The sequence below is a fragment of the Delphinapterus leucas genome, chromosome 5 (genome assembly GCF_059928025.1).
Source record: "Delphinapterus leucas isolate spDelLeu-1000000601 "Yukka" chromosome 5, BTC_Dleu_Yukka2, whole genome shotgun sequence".
NCBI classification, from domain to species: domain Eukaryota; kingdom Metazoa; phylum Chordata; class Mammalia; order Artiodactyla; family Monodontidae; genus Delphinapterus; species Delphinapterus leucas.
In genome coordinates this window covers 96,922,776-96,941,899 of record NC_143133.1, presented here as the reverse complement: position 1 = coordinate 96,941,899, position 19,124 = coordinate 96,922,776, and the positions used below count along the sequence as shown (strand labels likewise).

Sequence of the window (19,124 nt, the reverse complement as noted above, 5' to 3'; positions counted from 1 at the left end):
AGGAATCTTGAGAGCAGGAAACCTGTTTGTTGCCGTTGTATCCCTAGTATCTCACATAGGCCTGATGTATAGCAAGTACTCTGTCTCTCTCTCTCCCTTTCTCTCTCTCTCTCTCTCTCTCTCTCTCTCTCTATATATATATATATATATATATATATATGTTTGTTGAGTGAACGAATAAAACAACCAGAGACTAGAACATAGCACCTGGGGGGTCTGATTTCACTCCAATCACAGATGACCTGGTGGGCCCCTTTTAAAACACTTGATTGGTATAAATGGGCAGAATGGGTAAAGTCCCCAAACCCTGGATCCTTCTCCTTTTGATAGAATTCCACTGATCCCCAAATGATTCTTTTCCTATTCTTATGTAGCTTGCTTAGACCATAATGCTATAAAGACATTTTAATGTGATACCACCAGTCCCTGAATTTCTCTCATGCCTCTGTCTGGCTTGGCCTCAGCTTTAAAGTCATGTTAATGACAGAGGCCTCCACCTGTCTTTCAAAGGGCTCGGCATCCAGCTGGGGAATGAGGCAGGTGAGATACCCTACTGTGGAGGAGAGGGGTACCCAGCAGGCTCTGGAAGAACCTAAAAAACAGAGTCTTGTCCTGAGGAAGAGCAGGGGTGACAGGGGAGGGGAAACACGACTCTACTGCGTATCCTCTGTGTATCTGGGTTCTCCCATATTATCTCGTTTAATCCTCACCATGGTCCTGTGATGTGGATGTTTTCACCGCCATTTTATAGTTGAGAGTTGTAGTGGAAAAATATGGGCTTTTATGTCAGATTAGCCTGGATTCACATTTCCCCCTTCCCAAATTAGCTGCTGTAGGGCCCTGGGGCAAGCTACTTAACTTCTCTGGGCTCAGTTTCTTTATTTCTATTATGAGGCTAGTAACAACTACAGTTGCTATGAATATCTAATGATGAAGATACATGACACATTCGTTGAAGTGATTTTGTGCTCAGCACATACTAGATACTCAATACATCATAACCTTTTTTATTAAGAGATTTGCCCAAGAGTCACATAATAAGTGGCCTGGAACTTGATGACCTCTTGCTTTGTAGGATCCTAAGGATATTTTCTCTAAGGCCATTTGGTTTGTCTCATTTCCCAGGTCACGAGCTCTTCCAGGACAGGATGGTATCACCTCTTTACCTCTTTTTTGGTTTAGTGGCCTATATATGCAGTGGTTATAACTCACACTCCAGTCTCCTGCAGTAAGATAGCATGGATTATGCTGATAATTAGGTTTTCTACTCAGTGGTATGTGTGAATATTAATAGACTAGGCAAATGATCCTCTGAAATAAGTGAGCACCCAGGTCCCCCTGTCCCCCTTATCCTCCACCTCAAAGAACAACTCCCTCTGTACACACATCTAACCAAGGAGAACATAAAGCAGTTTCAGTGATGTGACTCATTCGTGTTTTATGCACAAACATAGTGAAAGAAAATAAAACTTATCAGAGTCACACCAGGAAGGATGAAGGACATTTTAACTTTGATTAACTAATAAATTTTTAGTCAGCAACCTGGAAACAGTTGAGGTTTTTATATACAGTATTGTATATCTATGTACCTATCTTCTGATTCATGAAGTGATTCACTCCCCCTCCCATCCCTATGCCCAATCACTAAGAACTGCCCATTCCTGTTATGATTTTCTGTTCAAGCCACGCTTTTGCTTTCCATCCCTGCTCAGGCCCTCTGCATCCTTCTCTCTCTACGAAATTGTCCCTGAAGTGGTCTCCCTGACGACAGTCTTGTCTTCTAGAATCTAGGCTCCACACTGGCACCAGACAGGCGGCTCCAAAATGCCACTGACCATGTCCCACTCTGCCCCCTTAACCTTCAATATCTTCCCTTGTCTCCCCTCTGCCATACAGCACTTTAGCTTAGAACACAAGTCTCAACAACCTGACAAGAAGGAACATCGAGGGGCTTCCCTGGTGGCGCAGTGGTTAAGAATCTACCTGCATAATGCAGGGGACACGGGTTAGAGCCCTGGTCCGGAAAGATCCCACATGCCGCGGAGCAACTAAGTCCGTGTGCCACAACTACTGAGCCTGTGCTCTAGAGCTTGCGAGCCATAACTACTGAAGCCCACGTGCCTAGAGCCCATGCTCAGCAACAAGAGAAGCCACCGCAATGAGAAGCCCGCGCACCGCTCGCTGCAACTAGAGAAAACCCGCGCAAAGCAACGAAGACCCAGTGCAACCAAAAATAAATAGTTTTTTTTTTTAAATTAAGAAATGCTTTAAAAAAAAAAAAAAAGGAAGGTCAATTATGTCTTTAGCACTTTTTGAGTCTTAAGACCAGCTGCCCAATGCTTACTTTTGAACGTGTTTCAAGACCCTTAAGTGCCTTAGGAAGTAGATGAATTATAGAAATCCTAAATAAATAAACAAGCCTTGGACCCTCATAAAATGTGTTGTTGCCCAATCATAAATAAATCTTGCTCTCTAAGGGGGCAGTGTTGTCAGGCAAAAGTCACATAAAATAAACGGAATAGGGCTTCCCTGGTGGCGCAGTGGTTGACAGTCCGCCTGCCGATGCAAGGGACACGGGTTCGTGCCCCGGTCCGGGAAGATCCCACATGCCGCGGAGTGGCTGGGCCCGCGAGCCATGGCCGCTGAGCCTGCACGTCGGGAGCCTGTCCTCCGCAACGGGAGAGGCCACAACAGTGAGAGGCCCGCGTACCACAAAAAAATAAATTAATTAAAATAAAATAAAAAAATAAACGGAATAAGGTAAAAATGGAGTGTCTGCTTTCTGAAAGGGAGAAACAGTGACCCACACCAGGCAGTAAAGGCAGCCGGGTCATAGTTTCTTTCCTCCAATCCCACCTCCTAACTTTCCACACCCGCACCCCGCCCTTGCTGATTACAGCCCCAGCTGCAGCAACAAAACCATGTTCCCAGAGGCTTCTCCTGGCTGGTCTGAGCTGCTGTCCTCTGCAGTTACCTTGCGTGTGGTAAGTATTTTTGCAATAATTTCAGTGCTGCAAACCTCTCGTCTTTCTCTTTCGTCCTCTTTCAAAAGAAAAAAAAATTATTCTAAAAGTAACGAATTCCGGAGCCAGTAAAACGTTACCACGTAACTAACACAAGGCAGAATTGAATAATAGGTATTAATCACTTGTTTCAGTGAATTTTTGTTAAAACCCACGTCTGCAACATGTAATTTGTCTTTTAAATTAAATTTGACAGTGGTGATTCATAAGAGCCTGTGTATATCATGACAGTTTCTGAAAAATGAAGGTACATTTTTTAAGAGAAAAAAATGTTCTTAGACATTGAAAGAAGAAATTATCGTATCATCATTAAGACTGGTGTCTTAATATTCTGTTTAAGCAGAATATTCTAAAATTCCTTCTAGAAACTTGTTTCGTTTGTAGCTGGTTTCAAGATTTGCTGTTGGAATTACTTTTGCTAGTGTGGGGCAGGGGGACACGACGTCTGCTTCAGTCATTTTGAGGTTTATTATTATTTTATTGTCCGAAGTTAATTCTAAATGTCTCTGTTTTTATATAACAAAAACAATTTTTTGAGATCATCACAATCTGGCCACTTGTTGCCTGTCCTGATTTGTATTGTTGTTATTATGGGCACTATTACCAAGGCAGATCTCAGTATTTTCACTGTTGAGGGAATGATTAGCTTTTCTCACTTGTATGATTTAAAGAAAGGAGAAAAAGAAGGTTTTTTTCTCCCTCTTACTTCCAGGTCCCTAAGGCAAACACATTTCTTAAAGATGGTGGATAAAGGGCATGTGCAGTTTGGGAGGTGTTATTTCTGACATCTAGATAGATGTACAGTCTAGAGATTGTTTTTGCGGTACGCGGGCCTCTCACTGTTGTGGCCTCTCCCGTTGCGGAGCACAGACTCCAGACACGCAGGCTCAGTGGTCATGGCTCACGGGCCCAGCTGTTCCGCAGCATGTGGGATCTTCCCGGACCGGGGCACGAGCCCGTGTCCCCTGCATCGGCAGGCGGACTCTCAACCACTGTGCCACCAGGGAAGCCCCAGTTTAGAGATTTTGAAATTGTGTGTATGGGACATAACAGTTTCTGTATTCATACACTTGTTCATTCATTTTTTTTTTAAACATTCATTATTGAACCTTTACTCTGCTCCAGGCACTGTGTTAGGATAAAAAGATGAGTGGCTAGGACCCGTTGTGCTCAGACTCCAATAGAGGTGTGGGACCTGAAAACAACTGACCTTAAAATATAACCAGGACCAGATAGGCATCTTGAGAGGCCTTAAATACACTGAAAATGTGTGGTGTGCTACCCATCCACACCCCTCCATATGTAAAGAAGTCTGATGTGATTGTGATTATTTCCCTCAAAGTTTTCACTATTTTATTTCATTTTATTGCCCCAACTTTATTGGTGCCTTAAGGATGTGCTTAGTTTACCTCTTGCCAAGCAATCAACCCTAAGAACAACCCCAATGCACTTGAATGCATTAGCAAAATGCAGAGGAATCCAGGAGGACTGAGCAAGCACCATTGGTTAGCCATCAGTTTTATTGAGAAATTAGCACTTAATACTACTTTCAAACTCATTTGGGTTTTATGAGGATGGGCGGGGGAGGGGGGATGAAAATGGAGATAAATGTGTGTGCTTTTAATGGCTGCCCCTGTTAGCGCATAGATCATGCTCCGGAAAAATACATCTGGAGGCTTTTGGGAGAAAAACATATTTTATAATTAAGTGTTTGTATAGGCTGCTGCTTTTTTCCTGAATTAAATTTAAGCATTTCATGGCCACCAGGTAATTGTATTTTTACTGAAGTTTTGAGATCCATTTATACTGACTAGAGCACTCACAAATGGTTTTGTTATCTTCTTAGAAAGTATTGGATGGGACTAGCTCAAGTTACGGATTACAGACACCACCCAAATTCACCATTTTGTAACTTCTGACCTTTGATTTTATGGCAAATGGCCAGCACTCTCTTAACCCTCTTTACTTCCATCACCAGTACAAGTTGTTGGCATTGGGTGGGATGGGGGGCTCTTCCCCCCCATCCCTCGCAAATAGTACAAAATCTAAAATTATTTAACAAAGTTGACTGTTTACCAAAAAAGTTTTCTAAAAAAATCAACTAAGTCCCTTCAAGATGTTTGTGCTGAAGTGGATGCAGCTATTAGCTATCTTTTACCAGGTAAATGATCTTCAACCCACATGATTCAAAGGACAGATGATTCCAATTCAAAACTGAGTTGCAGCAAGATTTAAAATACAGTCCGGTACATCATAGGTCTACTAGGTTTTGGTTTTGGTTTTGGTTTTTGGTGGGGTTTTTTTGCGGTACGTGGGCCTCTCACTGTTGTGGCCTCTCCCGTTGCGGAGCACAGGCTCCGGACGCGCAGGCTCAGCGGCCATAGCTCACGGGCCCAGCTGTACCGCGGCATGTGGGATCTTCCCAGACCGGGACACGAGCCCGTGTCCCCTGCATCGGCAGGCGGACTCTCAACCACTGCGCCACCAGGGAATCCCTCTTCTAGTTTTTTTAACCAAGATATTAAATCTGAGACAGTTGCAGGATTGCTATACTGCTATGACCAGATACTAGATATGCCAGGCATGGGTAGAGCCAAGCCCTCTGCAAGTCCAGGAGCTGGTGATACCCTATTCTCTTTTTGGGATTCCCCCCTGCTGAGCTCCTATTGAAGACAAAGTGTTCTAAGAAAGATGTGAAGAGAGAAACAGAATAAAGGCAAGATATGAGTCTGGGGAGATAAATAATTGCCTAAGTGAGGAATATGATTTTGGTTGAGAGTTTTCATAGCTGCATATGAATTGAGACTTCAGAGGTAACTCCAAGATTCATTCACTCAACCAATAATATTTCAACCTTTAATTCTGCAAACAGAAATAAACCATGGGATGAGCTGGAAGAACTCAGATTAAACTCTTTCTTGGAAAGACTCTTTCTGCTCCTTTATACCAACTCAAGAGTCATGGTAGAGGTGTTAACTAATTAGATAATAATTCTGAGCTAGAACACAATGATTAGATCCCACTTCTAAAAGAGATAAATGCTTGCTCCCCATTTATAACAGAAAGGGAAGCAGCCTTCTCTTCACTGTAGGATAAATGATTTTATTGCCACATTTGGGTATGTTCATTAAAAGGTGTTCCTGCACACAAAAAAATTTTTGTTAGATTAAATGGAAGGATATAATCACAGATGTCAATAGTGGTTAACTTTGTATGCTGGGTTTAATAGAAATTTTTTCTTTTGACACTTTTGTGATTTTTAGACATGTCTTCATTGATCATATTAGTTGAGCTAAGTTTTTAAGATTATACACATTTGGGGTGAAAATTAAGTGGGAGGGGAAATTTGAAATTAGAGGGGAAATGTGTGTTTTATTTTTGTGTAAAAGACTTAAGCTCCATGGGCTTCCCTGGTGGCACAGTGGTTAGGAGGTCCACCTGCCAACATAGGGGACATGGATTCGAGCCCTGGTCTGGGAAGATCCCACATGCCGCGGTGCAGCTGGGCCCGTGAGCCATGGCCACTGAGCCTGCGCGTCCGGAGCCTGTGCTCCGCAATGGGAGAAGCCACCACAATGACAAGCCCGCGCGCCACAACAGAGTAGACCCTGCTCGCCGCAACTAGAGAAAGTCCACGCACAGCAACAAAGACCCAATGCAGCCAAAAATAAATAATAAATAAATAAATAAATTTATTAAAAAGAAGAAAAAAGGCTTAAGCTCCACCACTTCAGTACTCAAATCATCATTTTGGATAGACTTCCTTTAATAATTATAAAAATTTAATTCTCAACCCTCCCTGCACCTTGGAATCACCTGTAAATCATTAAAAATATCAGTTCCAAGGCCAGACCAATGGGCCAGAATCAGAATGGAGCCAAGTGGTTGGTATTTTTAACAGGTCAACTCATTACATAATCTAAGTTTCCATATTATAATTTTTCTGTCTTCACAGCATTGACCAGGAAGTTACATTACTTAGAATTAGACTCCACGGGCATTTTACTGCTTTCTTCTATTGTCAGAATGGGTGGGTTTTGGTAACATCTGATATGAAAGTTTTCCAGCTCTAGGGCATAGAACTTGGGACTTTGATCAGTCATACAGTCAGATGTGATTCGCTGGTGTGTGCACAAGATGTACTGCTTAACAAAACACCAGCAGCTTGTTTTAAATGGATACTTAAATACTGGGGTTAGCCTGTGTCAGCCAAGTCTCCTTCCTAAGCTTCCCCACTGCTCACTTGCTAAAGCGGTTTTAGAATGGGTTTCTGAGAAAAACACAGACTTTTCTGCAGCCATGCCTTTGGCTTATCTCCGTGTTGAATTAGGTTAGCCGTTAGCTCACCTCCATGCTACACTAGGATGGCCTTTTATTCAGGTACATGTCCTGGTTGCATCTTTTAATTTTTTTAACAGTGCATTTGCCTTATACACCTTTCCTTCTGTGTACCTGTTGCTATGTATAATAAGCAGCCCTAGTTGGGAATCTGAACTCAGTTTCTTGCCAGAGGCTTCTAATTAAGCCTCACTTCTGCCCAAATCTTATCAAGCCCCAGCTGGTGAAAATACTATTCATGGAAGTTTATAAAAGAATATGCATCCATGTGTTTCACTGAACAATCTAAAAAATCTGATTTTTAATCTTGAATCATCCCAGATTATCAGAGGGGTAAATACTTAGATGGGATCATTTTAGCTTCTCGGTGATTGCTTTCAGTGATTCTACCCTAGCATTGTGCTGTAACCCTATATTAGGGTGTAGGTTTGGGAAAGTCATTGTTCTATTTATTTTATAGATACTGATAAAGGCTTTAGCCACTGCCTGTCACAAATAATCTCCTTTTTCAGGAGCTTGATGAGAAATTTCTCTAGGTCTCAATCTGTTTTCATTTTATGGACATGATCAATCTCCTAAATGTTTATTTTCCCTCTTTGCTTTGCCTGGTAGTGATCTCAGAGGCACAGCAGTCAGCGCTCCTGAAGAGAGATCTTAGTTCCCTGCCCAGGAATTGAACCTGGGTAGCCTGGATGGAAACCAGGAATCCTAACTGCTAGGCCACCAGGGGCTAGAGGCTAGAAGCAAGGTGGCCCTAGCTCTTTCCCCTGTTTGAAAGCAAGAATGTTTCAAGGAGGCAAAAACTGTAAAAAACAGGTACGAAGTTTATTATTAGAGACACAGCATAACATGTGGCAGAGCACACAGAGAAACAGTTTACTTATTTAAGTCAGAAGCAAGGCAGAAATACATACCCAGAGAGAAAGGGTATGGGCATCCTCTCTAAAGAGGAGGAGGCAGTAAGTCAGAAGCTACAGAAATACACACCCAGAGAGGAGTGCAGGCGTCCTGAATGAGAAAAGCAGTGAAGACGTGATTTAAATCCCTTCTATAGGACAGTCCTTCCTGGTCTTTGTTTACATTTGGCCAATTATCTTGCTTCTTCCTTCACACCTGACTGGTCCTAGGATGCTCCCCAACATGCATGTGCAAATTTTTGTTAAGATGGATCCCACTGCAGAGGCCTGTGGGTGCATGTCCACACTTTTTATCGGGTGGTGCCACCTACCTTTTTGACCCCCAAGGAGCCTTCCTGCTCATGTGCAGAAAGGGAAGTTTTCCTGACCTCAGGAGTGGTCATCTTATCTCTTTGCTTCTCAGCAGAGCTCAACTTCTGCCACTAGCTTTGTCTTTAGAGTGTCTGGGGGAGAACAAAGCTTCAATCTCACTCCGCGTGACAGACACCAGCTGTCCAGCCCAGGGGCCCATCTGTCTCCTACCTCAGTAGGAATCTCAGAGTCTAATTTGCAGCCCATGTTGAACACTGTACAGGAAACTTAGAGCAAGCACCAAATTTACTCCAGGTTTTATTTTCCCTGATTTCTTCATTTTTGTATCTTGTTATGTATGTAAGCTTGTAAACTGCTCAAATCTTTTAAAAAAACAAGACAAGAGTATGAATCAGAATTTCTCAGCCTTGATACGATGGGGCCAAATAGTTCCTTGTTGGTGGGAATGGGGGGCATGGGGGAGGAGGAGGGAGGGGAGGCATCCTTGGCCTCTACCTACTAGATGCCAATAGCAGTTGTCCCCCCACCTCAAGCTGTGACAACCAAAATGTCACCAGACATTACCAAATGTCCCCTGCGGGCAAAATCACCCCCGATTGAAACCCACTGGTTTAAATGAATAAATAATCTGATATTGAACATGTAGGGGAGGAAAAGTTTTCCTCGACCCTCTTAGGATCCCTGGCTGGGTCTGAAAATTAAACTAGGACAGTTTGACAGAAGAAATGCCTACAAATTTTATTAAATTTTTACATATATACATGGGGACTTTCGTAAGAGAATTAAAGACCCAAAGAAGTGACCGGAGGGGAAACTTTCATACTTTTAGACAAAGAAACAGTAAACTTGTGAAGAATTGACAAGACAAAGGGGTTTGCTCTAGGGGTACTAAATGGTGAAAAAGTAACAAGGTTTGTTTACTCTTTTTTTTTTTTTTAATTTATTCTTTATTTATTTTTGGCTGCGTCGGGTCTTAGTTTCAGCAAGCGGGAACTTCATTGAGGCACACGGGATCTTTCGTTGTGGTATGTGGGCTTCTCTCTAGTTGTGGCATGCAGGTTCCAGGGTGTGTGGGCTCAGTAGTTGTGGCGCTCAGGCTTAGTTGCCCCATGGCATGTGGGATCCTAGTTCCCTGACCAGGGATGGAACCTGCGTCCCCTGCATTGTAAGGCAGATTCTTTACCACTGGACCACCAGGAAGGTCCCAAGGTTTGTTTATTCTTGGCCCTAAATTCCATCTCTGGTGTTAAGGGTGTCTGCCTTCCTTCTGGTACAGGGAGGGTACCTTTCACATGAGAGACTTATCTCCTGCTTTCAGGGAAGACAGGTGAAGGGAGAGACCTTTCTGCTTTTGCCATTTTCTCAAACTCCTTCAGCTTAAGATATTCAATATGCCAAGATGCCACATTTTAGGGTAGCTGGTCCTGAACCCCATCAAGCACTTAGTAGTCTCTAGGCTTTGTGGAGGCCACTGTCTTTGGGAAAAACGATCATTGAAGCCCAGTGACCACCCTCAGAAAAAACAAAAAAAAAAAAGGAAAGAAAACTTAAGTTCTCAGAATGCACATAATTACAGATATCTCATATCCGAAGTTACTATAACTTTCTGTAGCTTTCTTAATGACTGTGGGAAGGAGGAAGTGAAGATACTATCATTGTCATTTACAGAAAAGGCACGGAGATAGCCAAGTATTGGTGCTATGGTTAGAGCCCAGTATCCTGACCCAAGTCCAGTGGGCTCTTCACCACACCACCAAAGTGTTAAGCAAGTTCAAAGGAGGGAGAGAGGCAAAGCCAACTTGGAGGATTTGGAATGGCTTCATGGAAGAGGTAGCATTTGAGATGAGATGTTGACAGGTCAATGGGGAAAGTGGAGGCAAGAATTCACAACAGGAACAGTATAGATGGAAAGTTTGCAGAGCAGTGAGGAATCTGACTGGATGTGGGAAGGGAAGGACTGGGAAAACAGGGTCGGTCAAGTTGTGAAGAGCTTCTGAGGGCAGGCTTACAGGGCTCTGGTGTGCAAGGCAGTCTTTCCCTAGAACCGTGTGTGCCCGACACCCCTTAACAAATTATAAGATCAAAGTAGAGAAGAAGCTTAATGAATTAGGTCCCCAGAGAGATTAGTGATGGTAGAATGACAATGGGAGCACATGTATCATGTTCTTCTTATCCCCTACCCTCTCCCCAAATTACACACTTTGGTGAACCAAGTCCCCTTCACTTTCTTGATGAAAGGAGGGTGACTGGACTCTCCTGGTGTCCGAAAAATTCCCAGTCTTGCACTATCAAAAATACAAGAGGGGCTTCCCTGGTGGCGCAGTGGTTGGGAATCCGCCTGCCGATGCAGGGGACGTGGGTTCGTGCCCCGGTCCGGGAAGATCCCACATGCCGCGGAGAGGCTGGGTCCGTGAGCCATGGCCGCTGAGCCTGCGCGACCGGAGCCTGTGCTCCGCAACGGGAGAGGCCACAACAGTGAGAGGCCCGTGTACCGCAAAAAAAAAAAAAAAAAAAAAATACAAGAGGGCTCCTAATTTAAGCATTATCAGGCATGAGCACCATTTTAACCATTAGGGAAAATGGTTTTGAGTGGCATTTTTAAAATAAAAGTAATTTAGTTTCCATTAGAAAATGCCCTACCTTCAATTATGCATAATCTTTTAAAATTTCCTTATAACTGAGAGTTTTCATTGTTTCGATGAAAATTTCAGAAATGACATAATCGGTGGTACATTAGGCAGAATGCTATTGGCATACAGACAATACCGAATTCTGTATGAGATCCAGATAATTGGCTCCAGGTGCAGACTCAGACCCAGGGACTAAAAGGCAGGCCTGCTGTAGAGTGTCTGGGTGCTGGAGAAAATCAAGAAAGGAGATTCCTTGATAGGTGCAGGATCTGAATGTTTCTGGGGGACAAGGCTGCAGGGGGATGGAAGCCAGATACAGATGAGTGACTAATCTTCTTTCTTTACTCCCAGTCTATAGAAAAGAAGGGACCATTTCCTCAGCTGTGGCCTACATGGGGGCTTTCCTAGGTGGGGCAGGAAGCCCTCCTCCCACCCCCCAGTTAGTGACCAGAGGCTTTTTGTTTATAGAAATGATTTAGTTTAAATTAGGAAATGCCATACCTTCAACTCTACGAAATCATCTTTTAATTTCCTGATTACTGAAAGTTTGTATTGTTCTGGCTAAAATTTCAGAAATGACATTGTAGGGGAAGAAAAATAATTTTCCCTCTACCCTTCTATGTCCTCGGCCCCTGTAACAAAAGATAAAGAAGAGAAAATTCAAGATTAAAAATCAGAAGTTTATTAACACGTGTATCTCATATACATGGGAGGTACCCAGGGAAAACTGTAACTCTCACAGGTGTCTTAGAATTCAGGCTTAGGGACTTCCCTTGGTGGCCCAGTGCATAGGACTCCAAGCTCCCAATGCAGGGGGCCCAGGTTAGATCCCTGGTTGGGGAACTAGATCCCATATGCCACAACTAAGACCAGGTGCAGCCAAAATAAATAAATAAACAAGAATTCAGGCTTAAATACCATCTTCAGATAAAGGCGAAAGAGAGAAGGTGGGGATAAGCCATTTATGGGGAGGTGGCCGGGTAAACAAGGGTAAGGTTTGTTATGCAGACAGTAACTCCACTGAAGAGTTTCTTGTGATTTAGAGTCATCCTTCTTTTCTTGGTAGGAGAGGGAGACACCCTTACAAATGGACATTTCCTTTATAAGTATAAATTTCCCTTGAAGGGTGACTTCTACTCTGTTTTCCAGTCTTCTCCTGTGTCTGCTGTTTCTCAAAATAATCAGCTCAAAATAACCGTTATCCTAACGAGGCATATTTGTGGATGGCATTTTCTGGTTTACAACATAACTGGTCTAGTGTGACACAGAGGCTGCAGAATTCTGCTTGAGACACACAGGAGCTGGAGGAAAGGAGTGGGTCATTCCCTGCTCCAGATGCAGACTCAGACCTGGGACTAGAAGACAGGCCTGCTGTGGCATGTAGATGCTGCAGAAGCTCAAAATGATCAAAAGCAAACCTTTCTCAGTTGAATTTATTTTACTTTCTTGTTCCAGAAGTGGGTTGCATATAACCCATGGGATTATCTGGTAGGAAGCTGAAAGCCAGAAGGAGGTGGACAGAGAAAGGGGGGGATGGAAATCGAGGGAATGAAGAGCCCTGGGAAGCCCAAGTGAGTGATAGGCAGTGGTCTCGCCCGATGCCATCAGGATAGCTCAGACTGGCTGAGAGAAATAGAGCCCACGCAGGAGCCGGGCTAGTCAATGAAACTCCTTCCACAAGACGGAAGCCTTGGTAGAATGGAAGAGCTCTGACTTTGGCTTTAGCTCGCCTGGCTTTGAACCAGCCTGAGTTGTTTAAGTTCTCCTGGTATCAGATTTCAAAATAGAAGGCGAGATGGTTATAAGGCTAGAATCCAACAGCTTTAAGATTGCCAAACATGGAAACTGGCAATAACAACTGCTCAAGAAATTTCAGTTTTCCTTCCTCTATTCATGAATAAACAATTGTGTTTTCCCAAAGGAAATGCTCTTAAAAGAATTTAGATAGAAATCAAATAAATCACTGCCGCCATTAGTATGCTTTGGGACCCTATGGGGGAGGGGGTGGAGAGAAGAGCAACCTTGGAAAGCCCGCTGTTTTCACCTCCTCCCCCTCTTCCCATTCCTGGAAACGCAGGGAGCAGTAACTGCCCCACATTGGTATTACCTCATACCAAAATCATTCCCCCAATGCTCCAGATAAAATACAGGATGCCCAGTTAAATTTGAATTTCAAATAAAGAATGAATAACTTTTTAGTATATCTCAAATAATGCTTGGGACATAATTATTCAAATTTAACTGAATATCCTGTATTTTTTTCCCTAAATGCAGCAACTCTATTTAATCATTTAGCCATAATTTCTGTTTTTCTGAATTTTAAACCTAGGTGCCTGCTTCCCAGATTCTTTAGCAATCTTTAAGTAAAAAATAGTGGCATTAGCAGGTATTGGCTAGGATGTGGAGCAACTGGAACTCTCATACATTACTTATGGGAGTGTAAATTGGTACCACCACTTTGGAATACTGTTTGGCACTATCTATGAACCCTAGGACGCAGCAATTCCACTCCTAGATATCGACACAACAGAGATACATACATAGTTCACCTAAAGTTATGTACAAGAATGTTATAGCAGCACTGTGCTATTGATAATAGTCCAGACTGGAAATAATACAATGGTAGCACAGATAAATAAGTTGTGTTACATCTATACAATGGAATATTATACAGCAATGAGAATGAATGAATTCTTGCAGCACACAACACGGTTGAATCTCACAATCATAATTCTGAGCAAAAGACGCCAGGAATAAAAGAATAAATAATGTATATAATTCAATAAATATGTCTCAAACACAGGCAGAATGATCCTCTGGTGTTAGAAAAAAGGGTAGAGGTTGCCTCTGGGTGGAGGGTTAGACTCCCTTTGAGAGTAAGGAGGGCTTCTGGGGTTCTGTAAGTTTCTAGTTCTTGAATCAGGTTGCGGTTACAAGAATTGTTCACTTGGTGAAAATTCATCAATCATGTTTACAATTTCTATACTGTATATATAGTGCATTTCAATTAAAAGTTTATTTAAAGAAGAAAAGAAGAATAGAACTGGGGAGATTAAACTGTCAACATAGGAACAATAAGTAGAAGGAAGAAAGAAGAGGCAAGTTTGGGGGCAGTGGGGTACCCGGCAGGACTTGCCACACGGAAGAGGCATTTCAGAGGCTTCCCTGGTGGCGCAGTGGTAGAGAACTTGCGTGCTAATGCAGGGGACACGGGTTCGAGCCCTGGTCTGGGAGGATCCCACATACCGCAGAGCAACTAGGCCCGTGAGCCACAACTACTGAGCCTGCACGTCTGGAGCCTGCGCTCCGCAAGAGGAGAGGCCCACGCACCGCGATGAAGAGTGGCCCCTGCTCGCCACAACTAGAGAAAGCCCTCGCACAGAAACGAAGACCCGACACAGCAAAAATTAATTAATTAATTGATAAAAAAAAAAGAAGAGGCATTTCAGACAGGAAGTGAACAAATCTATGGGGGCACAGGATTCCTGTTCTGATCTCTGAGTTCCAGCACTTGCACTTTGAACATTTTTTTTAACTCAAAAGCGATGTGTAAGGTTTCATTCGTCACCAGGACAGCTCGTCGGGCCTGCTGCAGACACGACATCTGTATCTGCTAGGAAACTACACTAGACAGCTGTCAGAATCCCTCCCGATGCTCTTGTTTCATGATGCTGTTAATGTTCTCTAAACCACAGTTTCTCACCTCAGCCCAGTTCACATTTGGTGATGGAAAATTCTTCCCTAAAAAAAAAACCCTGTGCTTTTCAGGATATTTAGAAATATCCTTGGCCTCTACCCACTAGGTAGTCCTCACCTATAGTTGTAACAGCCCAAAATGTCTCCAGACATTGCCAAATGTCCCCTGGGAGTTGCAGTAATCTCTGGTTGAGAACCAGTTCTCTACACATGTATTGTGAACCCTTGGGCAAGCTTTTATTGACTGGCTTCAAGATATTAAAAATACATAACACACATACATACATACGTACGGACATAAAAAGAAAGAGGTTAGTCACAAACTGTCTAGCTTCTGGTAGTCCCAAAAATTTGTATGAGAAGGGACGTTCTAGGAGAATGCTTACCTTTTATTCCTGAACAAGGCTTGCTCATTTCTGCTGGCCAAGATTTATAGTCCCTGATTGGTAGAGTTCAATGGAAAGAAGAATAAAGGCTTTGGAGCTCAGTAGAACTGAATTCAAATCCCAGCCCTGCCACTTTGTCACTCTGAACATGTGGCTATTTTCTGTTTCTTTCCCTTTCTTCTATAGCCTTGTGGGAGAACTACCCACATCTTACAATTCCTAGGGGTGTAAAGGAGGTATGGGATGGGAGGAGTATTGTGTTTCCCTCCAGAGCCAAGTACTACTCTCTTATTTAACTAACATTCATGAAGTACTTACCCTCTGCCAAGAATCACTCGAAGGACTTTTCAAATATTAACTCATTTACTCCTCATGACAACTTTGTAAGTTGGATACTGTTAACATCCCATTTCACAAATGAGGAAACTGAGGCACAGAGAGGTGAAGTAACTCGCCCAAGGCCATGTGACTAGTCAGTGGGAGAGCTGGAGCCTAAGGCCAGAGTCCATGACCTAACCACTCGATCGTGCTGCTCGGTCCACTTTCTCATCTTCTGGTTCCTACAACATCTCCTGTGAGGTGCTTGCCATATCTTTTCCCTGGAGAGACTAAGAAGAGGATGTGGGACCAACACTAAGTCTTTGAGACAAGCCTCATTTTCTCATCTACAAAGAGGTTGGCCTGGCGATCATGATCTTTCCTTGGCCTTGGCACTTGACCACTTTGCCTCAGTTTTCTTGTCTGCATTAAAAAGGGTCTTATCACCCTTAATTCCCTGAGTGCGCTGGCCTGCTGTGAATATTAAATAGAGACCAAGGTTAAGTAGAGATCAAACATGAAAAGCATAGCACTCTATACGAGTGTAAGCCATTGTGATACTGGCAACACATCACGTGCAGATTTTTTCCATCAGCTTTCACTGGCACCTGTCTCCCATGTATACAGTGATTTGCAGATTTCAAAATGTCTTCACATACGTGATCTTATTTGAGCCTCCCCAATACTAGCAGTGACTACAATTCAAGCCTTCTGATTCCTAACGCATTGTCGTTAGCCTTGGGGTACTGGGCTCTCAGGCGCTTTTCCGTACCATTAAATCAGGCATAGACCCTGCTACTTGGCAACATTTAGTTTAAAACAGACACAGTGGTGCATATGTCAGGTCATTGACACACAGGAAACACGGTGTTTAATAGACATAGTTTGATCACATTAATACGACAACTCAAAGAAGAAAGTCACATTATACTCATTTTAAAGATGTTAAAACTGAGGCTCAGAGAAGTTAATTTGTCTAAGGACACACAGAGGGTGGAAAATGTCTGCTGCAGGTGTGGGAAGGAGACCTTGAGGTACAGCCGTGCATTTCTATCCCTACACTCCGACCCTGCTTCTTGCTCCCGGAAGCTAATGTCTTTACTGTTCTTCATGCGTTCCACCCTCTTTCTTTCCCCTGTGCATTTCCTCACATTATTTCCCCTGCCTCAAATGTCTACTATCTATGCCTAGACAAGAATCCCATGCCCTCCAATCAGCCTTCTCCAACTTCACCAGAACGAATGATAATTCTACTTCTGTTACTTTGGAAAAAAACAAAAAACACAAAACTTGTTCCCAGATCACATGTTTGGACTTCTCCAGCTCAGGGCCCTGAGTCAGATGCTTCTTTTACACCACCCACAGGGTCAAATAGATTCACAGAACAGACTTGTTTTGATTGAAATTAAATACTACCACTTCCTCTTTGAATTGTACTTGTCCATCCGGTGCTACGTAAGTGTCTCTGCAGTTTTAGGTCTTTAATTTCACTACTAGAGATTCCCACCTCATGATTTCTCTTCTTAGTTTCTCCTCCTTATTCAAAGCTCTGATACCCCTCTCTGGTTTTGTAACTATACCCAATACCAAAATGAAGCCAGGCTTGCTGGATAAAAAGACTTTGAATGAATTATCCTTTTCTCTTCTTGTCCCCTTTTGATTTGGTTCTCAGAGGAATCATTGTCTGGGAATGGAGTCAAACAAATATGATTTAGAGTTAAAGCAGTCAAATTAGGCAATAATACAGCTGGTCCCCTTCACCACTCTTACTTTTTATTAACGCTTCTCCCTTAAGAAGCACTTGGGTACTTATTAAATGTACAGATTCCTCAATCCCTTTCCAGACTTATTAGATTAAATCCAAATTTCTAGGGATGTATCATTCTTAAAAACCCCCTCAAGTGATTCTTACACTAAAGTTTAAAACAATAAAAGGAAAATTTGTCAGTTATAAGCAAGTTTTCTATTGTATTTAAATAAGTTATATCACAAATGTTAGCTAACAATATGACAGTGGTTTTCTAAGATGGAATATCTATAAACAAACCAGTGGACACTAACTGCTATGTAGAATAGTTTAATTCATAAAGACTCCGTTATAATGAGAAATACAAAACACGTCTATACAAAACCTGAAAAGTTTGTGTCTTACCCCAGCACAAATTTACATTCACTCTATTAGACAAGGGAATACTATCCATTCTGATGACTGTTAACCACCACCTCTCTGCTAATTCATTCTTTCAACAATGTTCTACTGCATATCTGCTGTGTGCCAGGCACTGTTGTAAGACTCCCTGGTCAGTCCTTTATTACTTTAGCTTGTCAGTTAATAGTCTGCACCACCACATAGCAATATATTTTCCTGCATTATCAGCAAAGCCATCATTGCCCTCCTAGTCAGTCAGAAAGGAGAAAGACCTTCTAATCCTAGTTAAATATTTATCTACACCTTGCAGTTTCAAACATGATTCTTCATGTGATTTGACCATAATTATATAGCCTTCTCAATCTGGGTGGTTTTCTCTTTGTGTCATAAAGCGAGTTCTTGATAATAAATATTTGAGGCACCTTTCTAAGGCAGTTCAAAGTGTTTTGGTATTTGTTATTCCATGAACTTTGACTTGGTGGGGAATTGGCTGTTGGTGGGAATCAACTGATAATAGTCAGGGATCTCAGAGTAGACAGATGAGTCAGCAAGAAATGCAGAGCAAGGTGAAGAGCTTAGAAGACTAATTAGGAAGGACTGAGGAAGAGTGATATGACATATACACAGTGGTCTCCAGAACTGGCTGTATCAGAATCACCTCTTGAAATTTTTACACACCCAGGGTCCACCCCAGGCTGCTGAATCAGAATCAAGTATCTGCATTTTTAACCAAGCACTAGGGATTGGGAAGCCTTGTGGTAGAACCTTTGACTGGGGCCTTTCCTGAGAACATAGTGGAGGAATATTGAAGGAGCAAAAGCCGAGAGATAATAGGGGTGGGGGGATGCCCTGTAACTAGTCAAGGGAAGTGTTGAAAGTGACCAGGGACCAAGACTACAGAGCACAGCATTATGGTTAGATTCGAAATAAGAAAGGAGAAATTTTTAACATTAGTCAGTAGTGAAATCATTTTAGTGAATCATTTTAGTGAAGTCACAGTGAAATTATTTTAGTGAAGACATTTTCTCTCTTGAGAGTTCTGACGGGGTAGCAGCTCGCAAGACTGAGCTTGATCGCTGGATAAAATATGAGAAGTATAGGCACCACTTTGTTTGGGGGACACTTATTTCCTACTGGTTTTGCAACCACTGGGTTTTTCTGTGGGACTTGAAGCCTCTTTTTTCAGAGATACCTTCACAAAGGGAAATTAATCTTTTTCCAAGTAAACGTTAGCTATCAGGACACCACTAATAAGCAGTTCATGCTGACATTAGCTAGAAGCATCTGTTTTAATAATAATTTTATGCAGATGTAAAGAACTTTATCTCACAGAGTTCTCTTACAGAGCAACTAAG

General features: G+C 42.5%; 1 protein-coding gene across 1 annotated transcript in view; it reads left to right on the top strand.

The window, feature by feature from the left end:
- The first annotated feature begins 260 nt into the window (after nt 1-260).
- LOC111187675 (placenta-specific gene 8 protein-like) overlaps nt 261-19,124 on the top strand; it is a 29,107-nt gene continuing 10,243 nt past the window's right edge. The window contains exon 1 of the mRNA XM_022599546.2: nt 261-2,984. The gene's annotated coding sequence lies outside the window, so the exon portion shown is untranslated. The remainder of the gene's footprint in view (nt 2,985-19,124) is intronic.